This window comes from Suncus etruscus, chromosome 1 (genome assembly GCF_024139225.1).
Source record: "Suncus etruscus isolate mSunEtr1 chromosome 1, mSunEtr1.pri.cur, whole genome shotgun sequence".
In the NCBI taxonomy this organism is placed as follows: domain Eukaryota; kingdom Metazoa; phylum Chordata; class Mammalia; order Eulipotyphla; family Soricidae; genus Suncus; species Suncus etruscus.
In genome coordinates this window covers 27,485,247-27,506,175 of record NC_064848.1, presented here as the reverse complement: position 1 = coordinate 27,506,175, position 20,929 = coordinate 27,485,247, and the positions used below count along the sequence as shown (strand labels likewise).

General features: G+C 32.8%; 1 protein-coding gene across 1 annotated transcript in view; it reads left to right on the top strand.

Annotated features, from left to right (window-relative positions):
• Positions 1–20,929, top strand: part of ERBB4 (erb-b2 receptor tyrosine kinase 4) — a 1,143,943-nt gene that overhangs the window by 885,648 nt on the left and 237,366 nt on the right. The gene's annotated exons all lie outside the window — the stretch shown is intronic.

The window sequence follows — 20,929 nt, the reverse complement described above, 5'->3', positions numbered from 1 at the left end:
TCAGATTTATATGTGGAAATCAGTTTTAGAACAGGTATTGAGATCTTGGATAACTCAAGAGATTAGACCTATAATATATCATATGTTATTCTGAGATTGGTGCTGGTAAAAATATTTCTATTTCTATTGTGTGATTTGTCTGGAATTACTACATGGTCTAAAGAGATCCATATCTTCTAGGTTTCTCCCTTGGGTTTTCTTCAGTTTCTAGCATGAATGAAGATGAAATACAGGAATTTATCTCCTGAAAAATCTCATATTTAGTTCCATATTAGACTCAAAATTGATACTTTATTCATACATTGTTTTCTTCCACATTGATTTAGACTTTGATTACTTTGAACTTATTAAAATAATATTAGAGAAATAAAAAGGAAACTATTTATTTTAAATCAGTTAATTGTTATCCAGATGTGTTAAGTTTTCTTCCAATTATCAAAGTAATGAAAGTATACTTTAGAAGTAGACTTCTAAATTAATGCCAACCCTTTACATTAGAAAACAAAGTCTGTGTTTAAGAACTCACTGTTATTTAAACATTTTCTCTGCACACTCTTTTTTCCTATTAGAAATTCAAATAAATGTAGTAATGGCTCAACTTTTATAGAAAATACACATATTCAATGGTTATTATGAGTATTAAATGAAAAATTTTAAGAAAATCTATTAATAACAAATAATTTTTTCTTAACCTTAAGGAAAATGTATTCAAAATAAGAGAGTGTTAGTTCAAGGTTGTAGTCAGCCAATCCTGGCTTGATTAAAAAGTTCTGATATTTGAATCAATCAAGCATTCTATTTAAAATATGCATATGCCAGCAAACCCATGTTAAAATGTAATCTTGTAATCTAACTCTCCTTTATTACACAGTCTCTTTGAGCTATAAGATTGATAATACTGAATGTGAAAACAGCATATTTCTAAAATATTTGGCTTAAAGAGCATTTTAAGAGCATATAACACTCACAAAAAGAGAACTTGGTGCATTTACAAATGGTGAAAAATATCACTTTAATTTGTCTTTCTCAGAACATAATGTTTGGAAGAGAAATAGTGGTATACTTTCATGGAAATATTTACCCTAAGAGCAAAATTATTTTTTACCATTTAAAGAAATGCAAAGAAATAGATATATTAGATTTTATAGTAACTTTCTGACCTCTTTAGTCATATATGTTGACTTTTCAATTATGTTTCTTTCCCCAAGACTGTTGATTACTTATAACACTTTTAAGAGAGTGTTAATATATTTTTGTTTCATTCCTGAAACTGACATTTTTAATTTGCCATTTTAAGATCAGTTGACCTATGTGCTAAACTACAAACGTTGATCTTCAATTTGAAAGGAAAAAACATAAAAAGTTATAAACTAGTGGATAAAAGAACAGAAACTCATTATAAGTATGGAATCTTGTAACAAATCAATTAAAATACATGAATTAAATATGTCTATTGACGGCATTGAAGTTGTAAAAGTAGAACTGTATGTCAGAATGTCCTAGAAATTAATAATACTAACAATTCTTAGACTTTATTCATCTCAGCTTCTACCCAGCTAGTATGAAGAAGTGCCTAAGTAGCCTAAATTTGAGAAATTAGGTTTTGGTAATATTCTTATTGACTTTCTCCCTGCTCAGAATTACAGTTGTGACCTTACAATTGGAGTAAACATTGAAAAAAATTAAAATTTAAGGCAAGTGAAAAATTATGTAATGAAATTAAAAATATTCTTTCTTTTACACCTGCAGCAAAATCATGTATATGATAGAAATCCTTGTTTCTATATAAGCGCACACATATAAGGATTCACTCTGAATATGTGTATATATGTGTGTGCTATAAAGCTTATATCACTTCAAGATTATAATAAATAAAATAATTTTGCCCTATTGACTATTCCTTTATGTTTTGTGATCCAAAAGAAACTGTGTGGAGTGAAAGTAGAGCTGGCAAGGCATTTATGACTTGCATACAGCCTACCCAGGTTTGATTCTTGGCATCCCAAGGTCTCCAGAGTAGTAAAAAGTTTCTGATCATAGAGTCAGGAGTAAATCCTGAGCACCGCTGTGTGTGGCCTGGACACCTAAAAAGTAAAACAGAAAGCCTTTTTAAATAAGGCTTTTTGTGCTTTTTGTCGTTTATTCATTCTAGATATAATCTATTGAGTTCTAACATGGAAAATGAAGACAATTTAAGATCCTTCTTGTAAGATGACACCAACTATTAACCCAAAAAATAGTTATTCTTCATCTTACTCTTTTTCCTCAAATTTCTCTTGTGACGTGTAAAAGCCAACCTGGATAGGTACTTCTCTCTCTCTCTCTCTCTCTCTCTCTCTCTCTCTCTCTCTCTCTCTCGCTCTCTCTCCCTCTCTCTCTCTCTTCTTTCTCTCCTCTGTCTCTGTCTGTCTCTGTCTCTGTCTTTATCTCTGTCTCTGTCTCTCTGTCTCTGTCTCTCTCTCTGTCTCTCTCTCTCTTTCTCTCTCTCTCTCTCTCCCCCTCCTGATAATTGAGAATGGTTAATAAAGAAAGAGAATTTTGGCTTGGTATGCTCAGATATACCAAAAGGCAAAAAAGCAGACTGACTCTATGACTTTCTCATGACTGGCTTAGTTGTTAATCCTTCACTGATACCCTGATGCTTCAGACCCATCTGTCTAGGGATAGAAACACAGTGCATGGGGAAATCTAAAAAATCATGGGATTTTATTTTACAACTTTTATATTTCTTTCTCATATCCATTATAACATGTATATAACATAATTTAAAATTATAGTGATTAAATCGCACTTAGAATCATTAGATCTCAGCACCATTCCACTACCCGTGTCACCTTCTATCAGTATTATCTATCACTATTTATCAGTATTCCCTAGTTTCCCTGTCATTCCCCAGTCCCCTTCATATGACAAATATAGTTCATATAACCTGGTACAATACAATGGAAAGAAAAGGTATATATATTTACATAAAATAAATCAACAAAAGTCAGTTTGAGATGATTACAAATGAATCATTATATTGAAAATGTTGCTTCATCCATTTAGTCATTTAACTATAATTATTTACCAAGTATTTACTGAAGATTCACTCAATTTTACACACTTTCATCCCCTATGATCTAAATAGTGTTTTTTCCACTAGGAGCCAAAAGTCTCTCTACACAGGATATTCCAATATTAGCACACATAAAAACTATGTAAATGTGAGGGGCCAGAGTGGTGGCGCAGAGTGGTAAGGCTTGCCAGCGCTAATGTAGGATGGACGCGGTTCGATCCCCCAGTGTCCCATATGGTTCCCCAAGCAGAAGCATTTTCTCAGATCATAGCAAGGAGTAACCCCTGAGTGTCACTGGGTGTGGGCCTTTAAAAAATGATAAAGGAGAATAGGGTTCATTGGGTAAAATGTGTATGATAAGGGATAGAATTTTAGTACATGAATACAGTGTATTTTATTATATGCTTTAAATCTTGTTAAAATGCAATATAATTTTATTGTTTCTTCAGTTGTCTCTTACATCTGGGTTCTTATTTTAATTTATTTTTTGTATTGGCTCTTGTTTTAGAATTAAAGGTTTTATGCATATACTTGAAAATGAGGGCAGAATTAGAATACCATAGAATTTCTTGGATTATAAAGTCAAAGGTTATGAAGTTCAAAGTGGGGGCCAAAGCTACATCAAGTGGGTTGGGCATTTGCCCTGGATGCAGCTGACCTTTCTTTTATCTTTAGTGCTCAAGTCCCTCGCACCCATCAGGACTAATCCTAGGCATAGAGCTATGACCATCGTGACCACCGATATGATCCCCAAACAAATAACAATAAAAAAAGAAGTTCAAAATAAAGTTATTGTTAGATTTTTTATCACAGCCCATTTTCTGTTTCAAAAACATTTATTTTCTTAAGTCTCTGTAAAGAGAAGAGGAATAGGATGTTCTTGAGGATTCCATTAGCAGAGACATAAATAAAGTTTATGAATGTACTTATTCCCATGCCATAATCATTGGTCAAAGGTATAGATTATAATAAGACTAGCAGAAGATACATTCAGTTTATGGCACTTGATAATTTGACCTATTTTACATATTTAAACACTGTTATTGTTACTGGTTGAGTTTCGGTTATAAATTGAGTTTCAATTATAAAATATATACCACCCTTTACCAGTGTACATTTCACACCAGAAGTCTTTAGTTTTCTTCTCACACACCCTACTCTCTTTATATCAACCTATCTCTCTATCTCAATCTCTCTTTTTGCTTATTTTGACACTGTGGTTTTCACTATTATTAATGAAGGGTTATCATGCATATCATATTATCACCTTTCAACATCTAATAATAATATTAGAATAATATTCCAATTATCATTGTTACAGTAGGTCAATAACTACTCTGCATTCACCAGTCTTTGTGACAAGCTTCCTTCATCCTGATACTCATCTGTATTGTCTCTGGATATTATTAACAAACTGCCTGTTATTTTTCTTTTCTCTTTTTTTCCCTCCCAATTATTTTTCTTATATCCACAAATGAGTGGGATTATTCTATGTCTACCCCTCCCTCTTTCTTTGACTCATTTTACTCAGAATAATAATCTCCATAACCATCCATGTATAAGCAAATTTTATGGCTTAATTTTTTCTAAAAGCTGTGTAGTATTCTGTTGTAGATGTACCACAGATTCTTCAGCCATTCATTTTTTCACAACAACTTCAGTTGTTTACATATTTTGGCTATTGTAAATAATGCTGTGACAAACATAGGAAAGTAGAAGGCTTTTATGCATGGTGATATGGGGTTCCTAGTATCTGACGAGGAATGAGTGGAATTGCTGGATCATATGGAAGTTTAATTTCTAGGATTTTTTAGGAATATACATATAGTTTTCTAGAAAGGCTAGACCAATCTTTATTCCCATTAGCAGTAAATTAGAGTCTCTTTCTCCCTACATCCTTGCCAACACGCCTTCTTCCCATCATTTGTAATATGTTCCAGTCATTTTTTGTGAGATAATTCTTATTGTTTTTATTTGCATCTCCCTGATGTTTAGTGATGCGGAGCCTCTTTTCATGTGCCTTTTGTCCATCTGTATATTTTTATTAGTAAATGTCTATTCATTTCTTAAATGTCATGGAGTGTTTGCCTTCATTTTCCTTTAAGTAATTTATGATTTTAGGTCTGATATCAAGGTTTTTTTATCCATTTTGATTTGACCTTTGGACATGGTGTTAAAAAGATATCTGAGTTCACCTTTTGCATGTAGCTGACCAGTTTTCCCAACACAACTATTTGAAATGATTTTTCCTTGTACCACTTTATATTTATTGACCCTTTATTGAAGATTAGTTGATGGTATGACAGGATAGTCATCTCAGAATATTCTAATCTATTGCACTGATCAGAGTCTGTCTTTGTTCTAAGTATCCTACGATTTTAATGATGATTGCTTTATTGTACAATTTATAATTGGTGAAAGAGGGGCCTCCCATCTTTTTACCAGAGTTTTTAGTGAATTATGCACATTTATTTTTCCAAATGAATTTCAAGAGTGTTTGATCTAATTCTTTAAAAAATATCATGGGTATTATTATAGAGATTTCATTAAATATTAAAATGTCTATGAATTATAGCCATTTTAATTATGGCAATCCTCCCAGTTCATGAGTAGGGTATGTCTCCATTTACTCGTGTCCCTTTGAAAGCAGTGCTTTCTAGTTTTCTTTGTATAAATGTTTTATCTCCTTAATTAAATTTTTTTGAGGTACTTGATTTTCTGAGGCACAATTGTGAATGGGATATGTTTTAAGTAACTATGTCTTCTCTTTCATTATTCTTATATAGTGAAGCCATGGATTATTGTGAATTAATTTTATAGCCTGCCACTATACTATATAAATATATTATTTCTAGGAGCATTTTGTAGAGTTAACATTTTCTAAGTATAGTATTATATCATCTGCAAACAGTGAGATTTTGACTTATTTCTTTCATATTTTGATGCCTTGATATATATTTTTCTGATTGCTATGATAAATACTTCCACTAATATATTGAATAGAATTGGTAAGAGGGGGCATCTTTATCTCATGCTAGATCTTGGAGGAAAAGCTTTTAGTTTTCCACATTGAATAGAATGTTACCATAGTCTTGTGTCAAATATAATTGATTATATTGAAAAAGAGATTTCAATTCTCATATTGTTGAAAACTTTTATCATGAGTGGGTACTGGACTTGTCAAATGCTTTCTCTGCATCTATTTATATAATATATTTTTAATTTTTATTAATATTTTATATTGTATTTATTGCTTTAAATATGTTAAACCATTCTTGCACTGCTGGGATAAATCTTAATTGGGCATGGTGTAAAATGTTCTTGATTATAGGATTTTAACTGATAATATTTTGTTAGTATCTTTGCATCTTAGTTTCTTAGGGATATTGATTTGTAATTCTCTTTTCTTGTGATGCCTCTGTCTGATTTTTGTATCAGGAATATATTGCTTTATAGAAACTCTATGGGAGTATTTCTGTTTCTTCAATTTACTAGAAGAGTTTGTAAGGGATTGACAGTAGTTTCTCTTTAAAGATTTCAAAGAATTCACTAGTGAATTTATTTCAGCCTGAGCTTTTGTTTTGGTGAAGCCTTTTAACAATCATTTAAATTTCCTCAACAGTGATAGTTCTGTTTAGATATTCAAGATCATATCAGTACAAACATGGGAAATTATAGAAATACACAAATTTATCCATTTCTTCCAGGTTCTCTAGTTTTTGGCATAAAATTTCTCCAAGTAATCTCTAATAATTTTTTTTGAATTTTTGTAATATATGCAGTGACCTTTACCTTTTAATTTCTGATTTAGTTTATTAATTTTCACTCCTCTTTGCTATAATTGCTAACGTTTATCAATATTGTATACTTTAAAAAAAAACCAACATAGTTGATATTTAGGATTTTTTTGGTTGCCAATTCATTAATTCTGCTGTAAGTTTTATTATATCATTTTACCTGCCTATTTTTGGTTCATTTTAATTTTTTGATGGTCATTTTCCAAATTTTAAGCTATCCATTATGGTATTTAGGAAGGTAGGTCTTTCTTTCTTCCTGATGGATGTGTAAAAAGCTATACATTTTTCACTTGATGCCACTTTTGTTGCTGATTGTTTCCTGGCTCTGAACTCTAAATTTCCTTCTGGAAGGCTCAGCAGACCATATTGGATTCTGCAGATTGAACTCAGGTCGGCCACACGTAAGGCAAGTGCCTTATCACTATACTATTGCTCTGGCCCCCTTGATACCACTTTTGCTGTGCTCCACAAATTCTGATAATTCAGGTATTTAATCTCATTTGTTAGCAGGAATCTTATGATTTACTCTTTGGTTTTGTCTCTGACCCACAGCTAATTTAGTAGTGAGATGTTTAATTTGCAATTGATAAAGTTTTTCTCTCTGTGCCTGTTTGTTAATTCACTTCTATTTTCAGTATGTCATGATCTGAGAAGATAGTTGATACAATTTGTATTCTCTAGAGGTACTTTTTTGGCCTAGTATGTGCCCTATCTTGGAGAATGCCCTATGTTTATTGGAGAAGTATTTCCAGCTTTATAAGGATAAAAACTGCTATGTAGTTCTACTAAGACTTTCTCTTACATTTCTTCATCCAATTCTATATATTCTTTTTCATTTTTAGTCTTTTTGCTCAAACAAGAAGTAGTAGGGCATTGGTGAAGTTTTTCACTATTAACTGCTTTGCTATTGATGTCTTTCTTTAAATCCATTAGCTATTATTTTATGTATTTTGCTGACCTGTCATTGGACTCATATATGTTTAGCATTGTGATTTCTTCCTGATGTACACATTTCTTGTTTATAAAGAAATGCACATATTTGTCTCTAATAAATCTTTTTGTTTGTTTTTGGGTCACACCTCATGACGTTCAGGGGTTACTTCTGGCTATGCACTCAGAAATAGCTCCTGGTGAGGGAGAGCATATGAATGTTGAGGATTGAACCTGGGTTAGCTGATTGCAAGGCAAACAACTTACCGCTGTACTGTCGCTCTGCCCCTGTTACTAATAACATTTTTAAGCCTAAGTTACCCATCTAAAATTAGTATGGCCATGTGAACATTTAAAGGGAGTTCTTTGTTTCAACGATTGTCCTTCAACCTTTGACTTTGAGTATGTGGTTGCTCTGACTATCAGATATGCTTTTTGCAGGAAGCAAAATGTTAAATTTAAGTTTCTGATCCACTATGTGACTCTGTGTCTCTTTATTGATACATTTAGTCCAATAATGTTCAGAAATATTATTTGTCTTGGATTTTTGTATGATCTTTTGTAACTTTAATGTGTTAGTCGGGCCTGCGTGCCTTAAAGTAGATATTTCTGTTCCTTATCGTTGAATTTTTGTCTGTAATATTCCTGATCTGTTGTTTATCTTTTCCTTCAAAGCTAATTTAAAGTCTGAGAGGTGAAGTATTTGGGGAAAAGTCTACATGTGATTAAATTTTTTTTACAAAATCCCCCTCACTGACTTAAGGCCTGGTGTGTTATTGTGATAAATGTGCAGTAAAATTAAATTTTCTTATTTAAATGTAATTACCCCTTTTGATTGTGCTGCTTTCAGTATTTTGTTTCTGTCTATGATTCTGACCAGTGTAACAGGAATGTTTCTAGAGCTGCCTAAATTTGGATCATTTAGCTACTACTCTCCAGGCATCTGGAATATGGGTGCATGCATTCTTAAGCTTTGAAAATTTCTCAGCAATGATGTCTTTGACTGTTGCTTTTACATAGGGGTATAATTTCATACCTTTTTTTTATTGGTCATACCTAGCAGCACTCAGGGGTTACTCCTGGCTCTATGCTCAGAAATTGCCCCTGGCAGGCATGGGGGGGACCATATGGGATGCTAGGATTTGAACCACCATCCTTCTGCATGGAGGCAAACACCCTACCTTCATGCTATCTCTCCGGCCCTATTTCATACCTTTTACATCCCATGGATTCTCATGTTCTTCAAGTTAAATTTATCCCAAAGGTCTATTGCTGTCTGGTCACTTATTTTGTTGATATTTTTCCTCTTCTCTTCATCTATTTTAATTCTTTGCTAATTTCTTCTGATGATTATAGGTGTTGTGCAGTTCATCTTCTAGCTCACTGATTTTGTCCTCAGCAGCTATTAGTCTGCTGGTGAGGCTTTCCAATGAAATTTGGATTTCATCTACCATGTTTTTCAGTTCTGATATTTAATTTTAAAGTTTTCTCCTTCCTACTCACATCTACTTGCATTATGAGTTATCCATCCCATTGTTTCTTTGAGTTCTTGAACAACCTTCAATTTTTTTCTCTAAAGTCCTTATCAGAGAGTTTATGTAGGTGACTGATGTTGGTTTAGTCTTCCTAACTAGCATCTCTCTCAAGGTGTGGTGATGTTTTGCTTTGTTTTCCCATTGTGGCCTTTGTGGTGTGCTGCTGTTTTTTTATGTGATATGATTTGAAGTTGTAAAGCAAAGTGAAACAGCTGCACTCTGCCTGGGTTCACTCATATTCATTCAGTTAAAATACCACTTTGTTTTAGTCCAAAATCTTTCCACATCCCCATCTGCTCCTGCTGCTGGTGGTCAATGGTCTATTTTTTGTTTTTGTTGTTTGTTTGTTTGTTTGTTTTCCTTTATTTTTCCTCCTGGTCATGCACTTGCCTGGGATCACTTATCTCGGTGCAGTTAAAATTGGCACTTTTTTGGTCTAAATCAAGTCTACAGTCACATTGCTACAATGACTGCTTGTCAACAGTCTATTTTATTTTTATTTTTATATTTTTGGTAATACTGACTGCACTCTTGTTTGTTACCTGTTTAATTCAAAATGGCCTCATTTAATATTTCATATAAATGTGCATATGACCATTTGTTGGATTACCAATTATGAAACAATTATTCTTTAAAGAGTGAATGAGCCAACTGCTTTTAAGAAAAAAAATATATATTTGGCCATGCATTGTTCAATATGATTCTATGTAGCTATGTTCACTCTGTGTATTTAGTTTAAATAGTTTCACACACAAAGAGCTATAATGTAGGCTCATATTAACCTTATATTTTACATTTTGGGGCCATAGATTTAGTTCAAGAGTAAGATCTTTGTTATGAATATGACCAATGACCAACTCCACCTTGATCCCTGGTAATTCATTTTTTTCTCCAAGGACTACTAGGACAGATTATGATTAAGTAAGGATTGGTTCTATATTTTCACCCTCAACCACTAACACCCAAAACTATTATACTTTTTTGAAGTTTTAACCAAGATGGGGAGGAACGGTAAATGTCATCATAAAAGGAGAGTTCAGATAGATTATTTATTGTGTACAAGTTAATTATCATGTCTGTTTTTACCTCTATCTTTATGATCACCAATATCTATAATGCTTACATATGCTAACTTTGATTACTGAATGGGCTTTTATGTTTTTGGTATCCCTCATTGCAGGTACTTGTTACTTTTTTTTTTATTTTTCTATTTCTATTTCTTTGAAATATGCTAATACTTTTATTGCTTCTTATTGTCTTTTCTACCATTATATTTCACTGTGGATTTGCCTCTTTAAATATCTTCATTCTTATTTTATTGGTAATCTCTAAAGAAGCAGAGAAAATACACATACATGCAATTATCAAAATAAAATTTACATATAAATATCTCAGAAATTTTCTTCTAATATTTAATAGGTTTTATTTTAATGAGCCTGTGTTTGTACATCTTAGTTTTATTCATACAGTAATCTAGTACTATTGAAATCATTTACATAAGTATTCTCTTTGATTAATGTATTATATAATTTTTTATTTTTAATTATGTGAACAATGATGCAAAGAAAGAGGACAAGGTAAAGTTATAGTGGAAGGACAATCACCCAAAAACAGAGTTCTCAGAAGAAATCTCCCTGCTGACACCTTAATTTTGAATGTAAAGTCAAAGAACATTAAAAAAAAAATAAAACAGAACCCATGTACAATTACTTTGTCCCTCAAGACCCCAGATTGTAGTACATTATAACATTTCTTAGCAGTACACAAAGCAATCTAAAGCCATAAAATTTATGTAACTTCTTAAACTTGAAGGCAATGTAGTTTTTTACATTTCCATGCACATGCATATTAGTTTAAGTTAACCTCAAAAGTTTAAGTGGTTTTTTTTTTTAAGGTTTAGAGTCAAAGGAGAACAGTAGAAACAGGTTTAGAGTGGCAATTATTGTTTGCATAGGCCCACCAAAGTATGCGGGACATGGAAAGGAAAAGTCTTAGCCTACATACAAGGAGACCCTACCCCTGAAATTTCCTGACATAAGACCAACTCTAGGCTTCTGGTAAACTATTTTGTCCAATACAGGTTATTGTCTGTAGTGCCAATACAGTTTTATTTTTTCACACAATCTCTGTTGTTGGTATCATGTTTCTGTATTGAAGATCCTGGAATCTGTATATTCTACATTGAAGTCAGGATGATTCGGAGCATCCTCTAATTTTAACTCACAATTAAAGGGCAATGCAGAAAGCCCTGTCCAGTAAACTGGTTGTTATTGTTGTTTAAGTCTTCTCAGTGTTAAGGGAAGACTCTTTTGAGTAGATCAATGTCAGGGCAGCAGTAGGGTCTTCCCTGGTAGAGGATTGCTTCAAGGTGATGTTATAGACAACTTTGGATGTTTCATAGATGGCTTCCCTGGTTCAGGGGTGAATGGAAAATGCAGATTCTTCTGAGGCCTGTGCCAGGTCATTATGTTAATGTTCAGGGTGTAAGGTCCCATTGCACTACAAGATTTGTGTGTTCCTATCTCTATTAGATATAAACTTTTTTGTATGTATAGTATTTTCCGTTTTAATGTGCCTATGCAAACAAGGAATAATGCCATGTAGCATTATCAGCGCATATGGGGGCCGCAAGAACAAGTCCAACAATCCCCATGACTTGGTTCAAACATAAGCATTAAACTGAGGGACTCTTTCACCAAAATTTCTTATTGAACAGTTCACAAAGAGAAGAAAAGATAAAAAGTGGGGAAAATAATCTAACTTAAGACAGTGGACACAATTGTCACCATTTAAGGGGATATTCACTAATAGTTATAGCAGTTGAGGGAATATATCTACAATATTGAAAAGAGATATGCATGTCCCTTTGATGTCATTAGAACTAGTCGGGAGGAGGGTGCTGAATCCTGGACACCACTTTGGTCTGTGATGTAGCCTTCTGGAGTCTGCAAAATGACTCCCCACAGTTCCATATTCGGAAATACATTTGAGTGGGAACTAATCAGAAATCTAGTATGGTAGTAACCACAGTTACACAATGAAGAAAGGAAGAGGCCAAGAGGCCGCTGAGAGTAAACAAGTAGGAAAAGAGTACTGGTCTCTTCCCAGCCTGAGAGTCCATCCTCTCATTTTTATTTTGAATATATATGGTATGCACGGGGCGCTAGCCAATGTGTGGCTTTTAAAATAGAGACCAATGATAAAAAAATACCAGTGAATGTCCTGACATACACCAGTGCTGCATTGGTCCGCCCTTCTCCCCATGCGCCCCCCTAAGTGTAGGGAGAGAAAGGGGGAAAGCCCGAGGACCACTATAGAGTCCACTTGAGCCGGCACCCAGGGAAGGCCTGGAGTCCAGGGGAGAAATAGGGGAATGGCTGGGGGCCTACCAAGCCTCCCAGCACCACCAAGCTAGAAAGTAGGCCTCCGGTGTCCCCTAACCCCATACCTGGGAAGAGCTGGCCTCCAGGATCAAGGGACACAAAGCCAGATATCTGCCCGGCCTTCTCCCCATGCTCCTTCCTCCTAGAGTAGGTGGGAAGCCTGAGGACCCATAAAAGAGTCCAGTATTATATAAATTTTATAGAAAATAAAGCTGCCCAATTTACATGATCTAAAAATAGAGGTTATCAATGACATAACTAACTTTATTATTAAGATATCCAATAATATTAATGGTGTTCATTATTCTAATATTTTATTAATATTATTTTAATATTTAATTTATATACTTTATAAAGGTAAAGAAAAACCTTTAGCAAAATATTATATTTGGTAGCAAGAAACTAAAGTTAACACATCAAATCCAACTTCTGATTTTGAATTAAAGTATAATAGACATTTAACTCTGTATGCTTAAAGAATGTTATTTATATAACACTTATATAGTGTTGACTGAACTGAAATTAGTATGATTAGTCATGCTTTTGTTTTAATATTTTCTTTGTAGACAGAAATAAAAAGAACCTAAAACTGGAATTCATGTAAGGTTTTTTCTCAGTTCAGAGATTTCTTTGAAAAAGTTGATGAAAGATATGGACTATTGCTTTGAAAAAATTCCTATTCATGGGCATTCAACTATGATGTTAATTTACTGTCTTGGGGTTTGTAATACCTCTGAAATAAAGATGCAAGTTAAGAATCATTGGCATAATACTTTTTCTTAATTCCCAGTGTTTTTTTTTTATAATAGGGAAATTAAAATTATCAACCTGAGCAATACTGCAGTATCTCCAGCTCTGAAGGGCCCCAGCAAAGCTTTGCTCTTAGATCCTTGCACTATACCACCTGTCTAGTTGGCTGAGAACACCAAGAATCACTGGGCAGATCTCCAGGTTGTCTTAACAGCACTGTGTGCCCCTCCCCCCAAAAAGAAATAAAAATATATATTTGTTTTATTGACCACCTATTCCTCATTAAAGAAAAAAGAACCACACAAACCACAATTGTAATTACTACCCCTACTGTCCTTCATACAATGTGCATAATCTCATTGTTATTCAGAGGCTCAAGAAATTTTCCTTTGGTGCTAACATTTATAATTGCTATAGTAATATATATTCATCTTTTGTATTTTATCTCAATATTAAAATAAATATATTTTTGTATTGTTGAAGTAGAATTTTATTAAACATATGGCAAAATTTAATATCTCTATATTATGTATATATGTAGTTAAATATTGATTTTCTTAGCTAAATATATGTTATACATTTTTATTACAATATATATTGAGCTTTCTTTTCAAATCAGTGCTTTCATTTTGAAGAAATCCATAATCTCTCTTAAGAGCACATTTATTGCCATCTTTCTTATTCATATCTTTAAAAGAAAATTTTGCTCAATAAATCTATTTTGCTTAAAAATAAAAATTCAACTGATCATGTAAAACTTGTTTATAACAAGTACTTATATATAAATTTCTTATTTTGCCATATAATATTTTCTGAATTCTCTACAAAAATATTAAACATTTTGAACATGTATAGTGATATCATATCATTACAAATCTAATTATTCTGTATTCATCTTCTAGCTAAAATAAATATTATATAATTTTATAAGTTAATTGTCCTTACTAGTTTTTTATTGCTTTTTCTCTAATCAGAGATTTTAGATGATTAATTTTCTTTAAATATAACAGTTGTATTTTAATATTGTATTCCATTTAGTATTTTTAAAACTATATTTTTATTTGAATTGTCTCAGATTTCCAACTTTATTTAAAATTTTGAATATGTAATGAATGTCATATTTTGAGCTTTATTTTTTGGGGGGTCACAACCAATGGTCTTCGGGGATTATCATGGTTCTGTGCTCATGGATCACTCCTGGTGAGTTTCAGGGACTATATGGCATGCAGGACCAAACTTGAATTGGAAAACTGCAAGGCAAGCACCTTACCCTATTTCTTTGTTCCCACCATTTTGGGACTTAAAGTGTTTTTATTGACTGATTATTAGCGAGTATATTAACAATAATTGTTATGGCAATTCTAACAATGTTAAATTCTTTAAATATTGTGATTTTGTTTGTTTGTTTTTATTTTGGGGCCACACCCGGTGCTACTTTGTGGTTACTCCTGGTTATGTGCTCGGAAATCGCTCCTGGCTTGGGGGATCATATGGGATGACGGAGGATAGAACCTAGGTCCGTCCTAGGCTAGCGTGGGCAAGGCAGATGCTTTACCACTTGATCCACCGCTCCAGCCTCTAAATATTGTGATTTAGTTTTTCTGAATAGTTATTGCCTACAATTTAAAGCATATTATTACCAGACTAGAGAGGTAGCTCAAGGGGTAAGGGAATGTTTAGCCATTATATGACCCCAGTTCAATCTTTATTGAAGATTGCTGGTGGTACCTGAGGTCTTTTGAGTACGTTTGGGAAATCTTCTAGAAGAAGCTAGAGCTGTACACACACACACACACACACACACACACACACACACACACACACACACATGAATATTTAAGGCATAGTTCACATTGTTATAAAATTTACTATTTCTCAGATCCTTGTTTATGCTTTGCATTGCACCAGCAGTGCTCAGAGCTTACTTTTGGCTCTGAGCACAGGTATCATCTTGAAGCTGGTCAGGGGACCTTAGGCTATGTCAAAGATCAAACGGGAATGTTGCATGCACATATCAATCTAAAAACCCATCTAGAATTTGTATTTTTAGGCATCAGAAAAGTTTATGGGCAACACTGTTAGATATTTTAAATATATAAATATAACAATTACTTTAGAACCTCATGTTAGGGTCTAGAGAACTATTAGAAAGTATTTTACCACTGATAGGCATATTATGCTCTACAAATATAGAGAATGAGATAGCACCTTCTTTCAAAGATAATATGGTGTTTAGATATGAGTGGGATCATTATAGGATCTAGTCACTAGATTCTAGTGTATCAGTAACAGAGTTAGTATGATAGTATCACCCACAATATCAGGGTGAAATGCAATGGCCTAACATTTTTAAGTCTGCCTTCAAAATGTCTGTTGGGAAATGTAGTTAATGAAGTGACAGGAGATAAAGAATAGAAAGATACATAAAGAAAGATTAAAATCCTCTGTGTTCAGTGCAACTGTGATGCCTTTCCTAGCCTCCCTCCCCTGTAGATAAACAGTGTTCAGATTCATTAAAAGCTGACTTTTTATGTAATTAGGTTAAAATCAGGGAATGTGTTTGAATAAATATCGATGTTCTAATTACCCCAGAACAGCATTATTTATGACAAATTTAATATATTTATTCTCTGATAGACTCTAGAAATACTGTAATTAACTGTTTTGGTATAATACTATGATAATAGAACCTATTAGTGATTTTTTTGTAGGGAAATGTAGTCAATTGCTCTTTTTAAGTGTTTTAGGAACATATTAGTAAGAAGAATGATATTGTTTAAGATCATTATTGAAGGGAGACTTTTGAAAAAAGTGTTTAAATTGTCTTCTTATGCCCATAACAAGATAAGATTTCAGTTTAAATGAGCCACTCTTCCTATCAACATTTTTAGTGTAAATTGCAGGGAAATCATGCTTATCTTTAGGTTGAGAACACTTCTTTTATTTCTATTTTTATTCTTTTATTTCAATGCCTTAGTATATCTTCATACTGCATTTATATCAATTAATCATATTTTGAAGCAGAATATATGTGTACATTAAAAATAGATAGACTGGTCATAGAGACTGAGCACAGAGATTAAAGGACATGCCCTATAGACAGTTGGCCCTAGATTAATTTCCAGCAGTACTGTGGCTTCTGCCTCTGCCAGATGTGACTCAAAAAGCAATGCAAACTAAATAGATAGCCTTTTTTTTAACAGCTTATAATCAGAGCTCAATAATTAGAAATTGTATCTACTCATCTGAGAAACAGTTTTCAGTCTAATGATATAGAAGTGAATGAATGATAGCCATTATGGTCACAGATTAATCAAATGTTCTATATGATGATATGACAGTTACACTCAGTTAACTTGTATAGGTTCAAATTGAAAAAAAAAAAGAACATTTTTAATATAATTTTTCATTGATAGGCCAGAGAAATAGTACAGCAGGTAGAACATTTGCCTTCCATATAGCTAAATTAAATTTGATCCTGGACCTCATATATAAGGTTTCCCTGAGATGAATAAGTAGTGATTCCTGAATGTAGAACTATGTATAAGCCCTGAATACTACTGGCTATGGTCCAAAGCCCCATAATAAAACAAAGAAATGAAAGCTGCAAAAAAGAGTTAAGTGATAATGACCTTTACAGTAAGCTGTTTATTTATCCAGATATTAATGTAGAATATAAATTGAACAAGTCCAGATATATTTTATTTTACAACAATATATTTTTACATAATCTGTTACAAGCTGTTCTATAATATCAATATTTAATAGAGTTATACTTGAACTGTTAAAATTTGAAGTAAAAATAGTTTTATTTTATTTTAGATTCAAAGTATACTGTGTTTTTTGTTTTGTTTTTGATTGTTTTTGTTTTTTGGGGTCACACCTGGCTGCGCTCAGGGGTTACTCCTGGCTCTATGTTCAGAAATCACTCCTGGCAGGCTCGGGGAACCATATGGGATGCCGGTATTCAAGCCACCATCCTTTTGCATGCAAAGCAAACATCTTAGCTCCATGCTATCTCTCTGGCCCCAGTATACTGTTTTTTTTTTAATAAATAAATAACATGTTGCTTTCTATATCAAAGGTACTATAAAGTCTAAAAGTTTGTTTTGAATAATAATCACTTATTAAAGATGTGACTAGTCACGTCTAATCCTTGAACTTTTTATTAAGTTTATGTTTTCAGATAAGATGCCATATTATATTTTTATTCACTAGTAAAACATTTTGACACTGATAGATTTTGTTGCTCAAGATATTATATTTAAAATTAAACACAAGAAACAAAATCAAGAAAAATATTTGCCTTGTATATTTTATAATGCAAAATCATTTGACGTTAAATACATATATTTTAATGTTTGACAAATGAGAATTTTTTATATACCCGATATATATTAGCCAAAGAATTTACAAAAGGCAATTTTGACTGAGGTAATTTCTGTGTGGAGTTTGTAATTTTATATCTTCAAATATTGAACTTTGTTTTATTTATTTTCTCATTATACATACACAGAAGAGCAAATTATACACATATATTTCCCATATCTTCTATAATAAAAACTATTATTGCACAATTTTTTAACTTATCATTGCTGGAGGGTAGTTTCCAGACTTTTTCTATTAAAAACCATGCCACAAGAAAAACTTATAATATTTTGTATATGAAGTTACATCAATAGAATTTATCAGTTGTAGTTCTCAAGTCACAGTATAAATACACTTGTAGATAAGTTTTGTCATCCAAGAAGATGTTGCATTAGCTATGTCTATACAAGATGTGGCACCACTGGTTTTGCCTCATTAAAAATTAAAAGTTAAGTATAGATTTAATATTCTTAGCTAATATTACATATATTAAGAGTTAAAAGTGTCATTTAATACATGAGACTTTTTTCTATTTGAAAAGTTACAACTGGTTTTAGATTATTCCAATATGATTTTTTTCCTACCATAGAAAAATATAATTATATAATTCACAGTTCTGAATTCTAGAAGCCCCGAATCAAGAAATTAACTGAGATTTGTCACTCAGAAGTCTCAAATACAAAACAGTTCATCTCTTTTTAGCTTAGTTAACATCAGATATGCCTTTGTGATTTGATGCATTACTCTGTCCTTTATTGTCTTAGCGTGGCTTCTTATAGGCACACTAGACATGCTGGATTAAATGGTTACCCTTCTGCAACATGGCTTCACATTCACTTTTTCTATCTGTAAAAACTCTGTTTTCAATGTAGGTGATTTTTCTTTGAGATATGCGGGTTTAAAAATCCAATGTTTTTGAAGGATGCAGTTTAAATCTTAAGGGCATTGAATAAATATTTGCACAATGTTTAAACAAGATGATATTTTTTTATCAGTTGTAGATAAGACTCACTATGGTGTTACATATGTGAAATTAACAACTAATACCTGATAAAGACAAAATACACCTGCACATCTTTTAATGCTAATTTAAATTTATATTAATAAGCTTTATACTCATAAGCCAAGAAAAAAAGGAAAAAGCAAGATTTTTTTAGGAATCTCTATGATTCTAGGCATTACCTCGGATTAAATAAGGAAAAAAAAAACAGCATTTTCACTGGGAAAGTGAAAAAGATGACTAGAAACCTATTATCTTTGCTAAAGATAGCAAGATCTAATATTTATTTTATGATAGTCTCAGGACTGGCAACTTAGAAGTGTTATCTGAATATAGGGCCATGACTTAGCCTTGAACACTTCCAGGTGTGACCCCCACCCCCAAAACCAACCAACCAAGGAAAAAATTGTGTTAAAATGTATTGTATTGAAGTACAAAATTACAGCTCTACACCACCACTAAAGTGCTCAAAGCTCAACACCATCATCTTTATGTACCTCTAGTCTTATCTTTCCCATCCCTGAAAAACCAATATAGTAAATGCTAGAACTCACATTAAACAATTCAATAAAATGTGAAAGTTAACATAGGCTAGAATGATGTCATCTGATTTATCATTTTATTCTTGATCTCTGAAAAATGTGTGACCTTTAAATTAAAAATAAATATCAAAATACATTTTGTATATGTGTTAGGCTTTTTAAAGTCCATAAGCTATATAAAAATTTAAAATTTCGGGGCTGGAGCAGTGGCATGGTGGTAGGGCATTTGCCTTGCACATGTCTGACCTAGGATGGACCGGGGTTTGGTCCTTCGGTATCCTGTAAGGTCCCACAAACCAGGAGCGATTTCTGAGCACATAGCCAAGAGTAACCCCTAATTGTCACGGGTGTGGCCCCAAAACAAAACAACAAATATAAAAATTTTATTATATATATTTAAAATCTAGAATACATATAATCTTATTATATATAATAATCTTGAGGACAAATATGTTTTCATGTTCCTAATTTATTATGTAATCTTAATTGTTATATTAAGTGCTGGGAAAGTATATAAAATTTAATAATATAAAAATTAATATATTTTACAACAAGTATTTTAATATACCATATTCTTCATTTGATATAATTTAGAGAGGTAAACGTGCTTGCCTTAAGCCCCACAATCAACTGATTTAATTCTGAGCATTGGTTGCTTCCACAGAACCAGTCAACTGATACCTAAGTAAAGTTAAGAGTAAGCCCTTAGGAAAGCTGTGTGTTGCCAAAAACCAAACACCTGAAATATTGCAGATATTCAAGTAAACATATTGATAGTCCAGTCTTGTGTTTTTTGTTTTTTGTTTTTTTTGTTTTTGGTTTTGGGGTCACACTTGGCTGCTCTCAGGGTTTACTCCTGGCTCTTCGATCAGAAGTCACTCCTGGCAGCCTCAGGGGACCATATAGTTTGCTGGAATTGAACCCACGAGGCCCATCAGAGTTGGCTCCATGCAAGGCAAATGCCTTCTGCTGTGCTCTCGCTCTGACCTCAGTCTTATGTTCTTAATAAAAAATTATTTTATAATATTCAAATATTATCCAATGATGTGCACAACTCTAATGGCAAAATGTGTTGCATGAAGATACGAGATTTATAAACATAGCAAAATTATTACTAAAATACATGTATTATATTAGAAAATTCATTATCCAACTGTTAGTAAAATATTACAGATTCGTGAAAACCAGGGATATAGTTCATTATGTATTTGCACATCTAAAAATATATGTAAGTGGTATGTGTTGAAAACATCAATTTATAGCTCAGGGGTCTCAAACTCAATTTACCTGGGGGCCGCAGGAGGCAAAGTCGAGGTGAGGCAGGGCCACATAAAGGATTTCGCTTACCGAGTATTCGCATTAAAAATCGCATTAGTAAGAATAAAAATCACAAAAAATCACATTAAACATTTGTATACCCTGAATGGAACTGCTCGGGGTATGCGAATGTTTAATGCGATTTTTTTCTTACTAATGCGATTTTTATTTGGTAAGTGAATAATCGCGAATACTGTGATATTTGATGGCCAGCCACGGGCCACAAAATGTTGGGCCGCAAACAGCCCG